The sequence below is a fragment of the Candoia aspera genome, chromosome 16, assembly GCF_035149785.1.
Source record: "Candoia aspera isolate rCanAsp1 chromosome 16, rCanAsp1.hap2, whole genome shotgun sequence".
Taxonomy (NCBI): Eukaryota; Metazoa; Chordata; class Lepidosauria; order Squamata; family Boidae; genus Candoia; species Candoia aspera.
In genome coordinates, this window is record NC_086168.1 from 2522812 (window position 1) to 2530998 (window position 8187).

Below are 8187 nucleotides of genomic sequence, written 5' to 3' on the forward strand. Positions count from 1 at the left end.
GTTTCTCAACCTCGGCAACTTTAAGCTGTGTGGACTTCAACTCCCAGAGTTCCCCAGCCATGGGAACTCTGGGAGTTGAAGTCCACACAGCTTAAAGTTGCCAAGGTTGAGAAACACTACTCTATGGCAGTGGGAGCCAGGCTTTTACTGCGACTGAGATGCACCAATGAATGGATGGGGGGCTTCTGGAGACCCTCGCTTGGACCTGTTGAGCAAGGTGATGTAAAGAATGGGAGAGAAGAAAAGGTGGGGGGGCGGTTCAGGTCTAACTGTCTGGGCTAGGTGTAAAGCAGTGTTTCTCAACCTTGGCTGCTTTAAGACGTGTGGACTTCAACTCCCAGAATTCCCCATCCAGCATGCTGGCTGGCTGGGGAATTCTGGGAGTTGAAGTCCACATGTCTTAAAGTGGGCCAAGGTTGAGCAACACTGGTGTAAAGCGATTTGGGGCAATGCGGTTGTTTCCCCCCCCCCTCACCCGAATGGAGCAGTTACTCAGGGCAAAATGAAGCGTTGAGTGCGTTACGGGGGGGTGTATGAGGGGAAGACAGGCCTCTTTGCCCCTTCTACTGATAATGGAGGAGCTGCTTGTGGCAAAATGCACGACATTTGCCCAAGGGGATTACTGTAGCCCATGTGGATTTTTTCTGTTGTGCTGGAATCTTACCTTACGCAAGGAAGGAAGGGTCGCCTTGTGCAGGCGATTGTGCGCCCAGGTGAATAGCCAGCTTCCAATCCCCCCCAACCCATTAGAAGCGCCACCCTCCCAAGCAGCAGATTCCAGGGCCGGATGAGTCGTGGCGATTGCTCAGAGCTTTCCTAAGGGTGACCAGTGCCGGGACGGGGGCAGAGGGTGAGCAGATGTCCTCCATGGGTGGCTGGCAGGCTGGGAGTCGGGCAGCCATGGCTGCTGCGAGTTTGTCCGAGGACGACTTTCTAGCCAAGTAGAGTTGGGGTTCCTGCGTCAAGAGCCCCCCACTCGGCCGTCCAGATGTCCTCGGAGCACCACTTCCTCTCAGGCCCCAGAGGGAGGGATCGTGACAGCTCCGGGTCAGCGCCTGGAGGGCTACAGTTTCTGCCCCCCTGCTGAGAGACTGGGGGCTTAGAGAAAGGAAAGTGGGGGTACCCCTTAAGCATCGTGCATCCTCGTGGGGGGGTGGCTTCTCCAGCAGATTTCTGAACTCCCTCCCCCTCCGTCCTCTTCCTTTTGCAACTCTTGCGGCATTGTTCTGTGTACCCTGAGACAAATCCTCTCCCCCAGGGAAGAAGACCCCCACCCTTGCCCATCATCACAAATTGTCCAGGAAGAGGGCAGGTGAAGCCTCTGGTTGCTGAGCCGTTGTCGTATTTGCGGCCCAAAGGCAGGGTTTGGATCACCCTTGTTGGCTCATCCTGCTTGGCTGGAGGCATCTGTGGGGCAGAGGTTAAAGGGGGGGGTTAAAAAATCAAGATTGTGGCCCTACCTGCATGATTGTAGCCCTGCCCCTTTCACATGACATTGCATCATGTCATGACATTTCATTCATCAAACCGGTCAGGATGGCAACCTTTCATTGGTGTGTCAAATCACGCAGGCAAGGATGCCCTCTTGACATTTTTACACACACACACACACACAACCCACAGAGACCCCTGCTTAGGCCTTTTGCACAGCTGGGCCACCTTCAGAGAGTTACAGAGCTGGCAGGTGTATCAAGAGGTCATCTAGTCCACCCCTCTGCTGCATGTAAACCTTCACCAAGCACATCCGTTCGTGGTTCCGTAAAGTCAGTCTCTTAAGCCAGCTTTCAGCCGACACTCCCGAATCGCAAGTAAAACACGTGGGCGAGTTTCAACCACACGCAAGGCTAAAGTGGGTTTGGGTGGTTGGAAGTTGAGGGGCTCTGTGTGAATATGAGCCAAGATGTTCCCCAGAGCCTGCCTGGGTTCCCCCGCAGATGCAGGTAGCCAAGCAGACTGGGAATTGTCCGTTCAACGGAGGGGTGGGCAAACATCTCTGTTTTAAGGGGCCCAAGAGTCACAGTGGATGAGGGCATTTTGTAAAGTGAGGTGGACCATAGGTGGGCAAGGTGGGATTTTACGCGTATGGGCAGGAGGAAGATTTGGGGGGGGGAGCAGTTTGGAGGAGACAAGGAAGGCGGCTGTGGCCCACCCAGGCTTCTGGGACCTGGCACCAGTTTGGGAAGAGTTGGAAACGGCGCAGAGAAGCTGGTCTCCCAACCAGAAGCCTGAGGTTGCGGCGGGCAGCATCGGCCCCCAAACATGGCTGGCCGTTCTTGGCATTTTGCTTCAGGGAAGTTAAAGTGTAGCGCGACTCCTGGGGATTTCAAGGACATACTGAAGTTATTTTCCTGGCAGCAATAAGAAAGTAAAAGTTAGTTTTTTAAAAATTTCCCAGCCCAGCCTACAATGGTGGGATTTCCTAGTGGTCCCCCTTGTCACTCCCAACCAGATCTATCCGCACTTAGCTTCTTTTGAGGTCAGCCACGGCCGGCCAGACACCCCCCCCCCTTGCTGTTAACTCTGCCCCCCAAGTAGCTGTCCTACCCGCCACCCCGGTAAAAGTAGCAGGACGAAAGGAAATACTTGAACAGCTCAGAAAAGGATCCGAAGAGAGTGTCGCGTTGCACAGTTCAAATATATTTTTGTACCAAGCACAATTTTATGTACGTCTTTCTTTGCGGGGGGGAGCTGAGATTGGTTTTCTCCGTGGCTTTTGACTTTCTTGTGAGAAAGGAAAGGAAAGGAAAGGAGAGGGGAGAGGTCAACCTGAAGACAATGTGAACAGTTTCAAGGCAGGGGGGTGGGTGGGATTTCCTCGTCTTCGAGGTGGGGGCCAGCCAGTTGCACTAAATGACCCCCGGGTGTGTGGGGGTCCTCGGTGGCCCCTCTCGGAGGTTTCTCTCCTTCCAGCATGGAAAGAAAGAAGGTTACCCCGAAACCCTTGGAAATTAAGGACTGCGAAAGGAGGGGGAAGCTCATTCACAACCAAGTTTTTTCTCAGTGCCTTATCCTATTCCCCCCCCCCCAAAAAAAAAACATTTGCTTTCCTCGTGGAGAAAAAAGATTTGATTTGAATATCCTATCAAATCCCCTTCCCCGTTCCCCCCCATTCATCGACCACGCCCTTCCCCAACATGGTGCTCCCATCTTGGGTGGAATTGCGCCCCCCATCGACTCCCTGAGAAGGTCACCAGAGTCTGGAAGTTGCTCTCTGACTGTTAACAGGGCATCATGCCAACGTGGGGACGACATCCCTGTAGGTTTAATCTAGGAAAGAGAAATAAGTATTTATGGTATGTCTGCACCTTTATTCTTAATGCTTGACTGTTAGCAATATTACATGTGTATATTATATATATTATATATATATATATATTAAAAGTTGTATCAAGCACCTTTGTAAAGAAGAGAAGATGGTAAAAAGAAAACTTGGATGGACTTTAGCGATTGCCACGTTTCAGAATCCTTTTAGGATTCCTCCCCATTTCTGGAGTGGGAAACATTTCACGCGACCCGTTACCCTTCAGCCCAGTGCTTCAACGGCCACTGGGATGCCTCTCCAATCCCTGGCCTTTAATTTCACAGGGGTGGATGGGGGGGCTGTCCTCCGGAGCCCCCATTTAGAGTCAGTGACAAAGCCCCCAACAAAGCGAAACTAAGGCTCCAGAAATCCTTCCCATTCCAAAGTCAATATTAAGCCATATTCTGGACATTGTTGGTCATTTGCTTCTTGTTTTGGTTTGATTTCTCTGCTGTGATGGAAAATGCTTTTAATTCTACTCTTAAGTTGCTGTTGAAGCAATCTGGATGTAAAAGAAACCACATCACACAGCCAAGTCTCTCTTTCCCCTCCCTCCCTCCCTCCTTCCTTCCACCTGTTTCCATTGCTTCCTTGCATCCCAAAATCCCTGTGTTCAGGTCCTTTAGAGAAGTAAAGCAATTTCCAACAACTCTAAGCAGTTAATTCCTTTGGGTCTTTTTTCTGTTTTTCTCTCTCTCCTCTCTCATTTTAAATGTATGTTACAAAGCAACTTGGCTCCAAATTGACCTCAAAGTATTGGGTCCTTCCCCACTAGCACCTAACTGCAGCCAAGACTTGTTTTTTCTGCTGTACCCCCATGATGTGGCCCTCAGAAAGATGACTGTCGATCATCCTCAGCTTTACCGTGTTCGCTTTTTCCCCCTTCTTCTGATGCCATCTGAGTGCAGCTCAAGGCATGTAAAATCTTACCACTTTGGTCACCCATTGATCAGGAAGCAGTGGGCCGGGAGAAATCCTGCTGCCTGCCAGGCCCCACTCAAAGAGAGGAGGGGGCCAATCCAACTTTGCAGCGGGGAAGGGCTCATGGACGGCAGAGAGGGCTCGCTCGTAAAGACTGCAAAAAAGGGTTGTTCTTTCCCCTTGGCACTGATTTTTGCAACCTTCTTTTGCAGATTTTTTGCTGGCGTGCCCCTCTCCAAATAAATTACAACCCCCCCCCCCCCAGCTTTGGTTGCATGGAGTCCTCTGCAGGACAGATGCCATTCCCCAGTCCAGGAACTACCAAGGTGGCACCCTTCACATGGACATTTCCAAGCTGGACAAAAGGTTCAGCCCATTGCATTTCTGCTGTGGCTTCCCAAATGTTGCAGCCCACAGAGGTCATTTTTGGTCTGTTATTCTTCCAAGCTGATGAATCTCACTAAATGGCACCAGTTCACTGGTCGTAATAGTTGCAGTGAGCGTCAGGCTTCTGGGTTGGGGCGGGGTGGGATTAAAAAGAAAAAAAATCCATTTAATCTCCACATCCCTGGAGTTGCTGCTGTGAAACCCCATTTTCTAAAAGGGAGGATCTCCTGCCGAAATCCCCATCGGTGAATCCCCTTCCTCAAATTGGGGGCTGCGGCAGGAGAAGGGAAAGGACACCGACTTGCGCTTCGGAAACCCTCAAAACCCTCAGATCTGCTTCTTTCCCCATTACCTTTTTTGCACTTTTGCGACAGGAGCCGGGGGGGGGGGGGGGAGAGGCAAACCTTGCAATACTATTTTTAAGCGTTCAGAAGTTATAAAGAGAAAAGTCTATGCGTTAAGTATATAGATATTTTTAACTTGAACCTTTGGATGGCACTTGAGTCTAAAAGAAGAAAAAAGTCGATCTCCACCGTTGTCGGAGAAACGTCTTAAGTGAACAAAGATGTTCCAGGAATCTGTACTGAAGTATCCAATAGTACTGTAATTCATGACTGTTAATAATAATAATAATAATAATAATGATGATGATAATAATAATAATGATAATAATAATGATAATAATAATTCCAGTGCTTAGAGGGAAGTTTTTGCAGTGCTGCCGAATTACGTTTCAGCCGTGCTAACTCACTTCTTTTCTCTTGGTTATTTACGTGCCATTTCTCATATCTCGCTCGAGACTGTTACTTTAAGCCTTGACTGACGATCTAGAGAATCCTCGCCGCATCCAGGAACAAAGGCCAAGGTTTAAAGTCATCCCTTGGCAGGGCTCTTCTGTGAGTTCAGAGTGGTCAGACCTATTTCAAGGAAAATCCATTTAAAAAAAAATGTGATCGTTAACGAGAAAATGCTTTGTAAAATTCACATTTACAAAATAATAAAGTACAATTAAAATTGCAGCTCTCGTCCCTGTTCCCTCCAGTGTCCCCAAAACGTGAACTGAAGCACCCGGACACTACCAACTTTTAGGCCTCAACAAGGGGCCTTTGGGCAGCCTTTGTGTTGGAAACCACGGTGAAAAATACCTCTATGACTTCTTCACGTTGTGCGCGGTGCCAAAACCGCGGCTTTTGGCGGAGGAGCAATTGTTGACACAGCATTTTAACAGCTTGTGGCCTCTATTCAAGAGCCAGTTTGGTGTAGTGGCTAAGGCACTGGGCTAGAAACCAGAAGACCATGAGTCCGAGTCCCGCCTTAGGCGCAAAGCCATCTAGGTGCCCTTGGGCCAGTCACACTCTCTCAGCCCTAGGAAGGAGACAATGGCAAACCACTTCTGAAAAACCTTGCCAAGCAAACTGCAGGGACTTGTCCAAGCAGTCTCCGAGAATCGGGCATGATTGAACGGATTTAAAACAAAACAAAATCCTGTGTTCGGCATCCAGTCCAGGAACCTGGAGCTCTGGAAAAGGATGTTTTACCCTTTTGAGCTTAATTCCACAAATAATAGCAATTTTATTTATTTATTTATTTATTTATTTATCTATCTATCTATCATATTCTTATCGCCGCCCATCTCCCTCATACAGGGGACTCCGGGCGGTGATAAAAATTTTGTTTGCAGACTGGTGCAAACAAAATGACAGAAACCTCCAATTGGCCCTTCAACGTAATACAGAATTGAAAAACTAAATCAGTCCCAATTCGCCACAGCATAAGCTGTTTATACAGAAAAGGAAATTACTTTTATCAAAAAGAAGAAATGAATGGAAGTTGGTATCATAGATAGAACAGAAAAGTCCTTCCTTGGCTCCTCTGTTGCAAAGAGATTAACTCAAGTGTTGACTGAGGACTGTCTTGTACAGCCTGACCTTTTGCAGAAAACCTTGGCTACGGGGGTGGGCAAGCATCCCCTTCCTCTGAGCACTAGAAACACACTGGCAGCCTGGTTCCCCAAAACGCTGAGCCTGGAAATCCCTCCCAAAGTGAACCCTAAAATTGGCTGAATGTAGTTTTTATAAAAAATAAAAGGGAACCTCTCAAACTCCAAAACAAAGGGGGGGGGATGACACATCGCCAACTTAAGAGAAAGTTAAGTTCTCTTCTCAAACCCTGTAGGTCCTTCCTTGTTTCCTGTTTGTCCTGAGTTCCTTCAATGGACTCTTCAGCCAAGGAGGTGAGATAAGGCTCCTGTGATGGCTTTGTAAGGTAGACCATGTCCTCGTCCTTCTCCTAAAAGGAAGTTCTGTTTTCAGACAGCACCCTAATTAAGTGAACAGGCTTAGGAACCTCTGAAATCTCTTGACCTTGTGGTTCCTTGGCTAGATCCTGAAGAAAGGACCTTCAGGATGGTCTTCTGCTACAGCAACAGACAGTGATGGGAAGATGAAGACCCTCTTCCCTATAGCAGCAACTCCTTGCAGCAAGGAATTAGGTGGTTGATGCCTTCTCATTATCAGGATATCTTGGGACACATTTTTGGGGTAGGGTTTTCAAGGTTTTGAGCAGGTGATCTTGTGAACCTTTCAGCTTGTCTCAGGAGCTGTTTCAGAGAGAAGTGAAATGGGTGGCGAAGCTGGGGATGATGGCTGTTGTAGTCAAGCAGAGGATCGGGAGGACTGCAAATTGAGGGAAGCAATCTGGAGCTTTCATAGGATACCTTAAATGAGATGGGAAATGACGCTGACACTGTGCCAAACAGGAAATGCAAGGACATCTGTGGTGTAACTTCAAGATAATTCCCTGCAGATGTTGGAAAGAACATTGAGTCAATTTAAGCAAACCCTGAAATGTGGGGCTTTGGGGGAAAGAAGACCAGCCTCTTGTCAACATTGTCCAGAGTTTCATTAAAGTAACTCATATTTCTTTCCAAGATTTGCCCAGGGATCTCTTGGTTCTGCTTAAGTTTAAATCTGTAACGGTATGTGGGAAAGACAGATTTGAGGAATAAAAGGGTAATGGGAATGTAAACGGTAAGGAAATCATTGCAGAAAACTCAGCCTTCGATCAAGAAACGTGCGCTATAAAATTCTAGCTAAATATTTGTAGTGCTGCTAACTTTCCAGTCTGACTGGTGTCAGATGTTGACATGGTCAGTTCTGGATGACTTTTGGTGTGCCCAAGAATGATTAAGACCAAACTATTGTTGTCTTATCTGCATGGGCACTTCTTTTACAAAAAGAAAAAAGACATGTAGAAAAGGAAGGGGGATCCAAGATTTGCTAATGAATCTAGAATCCTGGGAGCTTTCCCAGGATCAATATGTTTTTCCTCCGCTTGTCTGTGAAAACATTTAAATGCTACGTCTGTTATGCCAAGTTATCTGCTCTTCTTTGTGCCACTTCCCGAGAACTTATGTTGCAAACTCAATGGCTAAATACAAACCAACAAAGATTGGTCAGGGATCAGCCTCAATATGGCACCTTCACACGGGGCTTGTTCACACGACGTGCCAAGCGATTTGCAACATGCTTCGCGAAGCCCTGCTATTGCACTTTCCAAACCAGTTTTTTTGGCTTTGT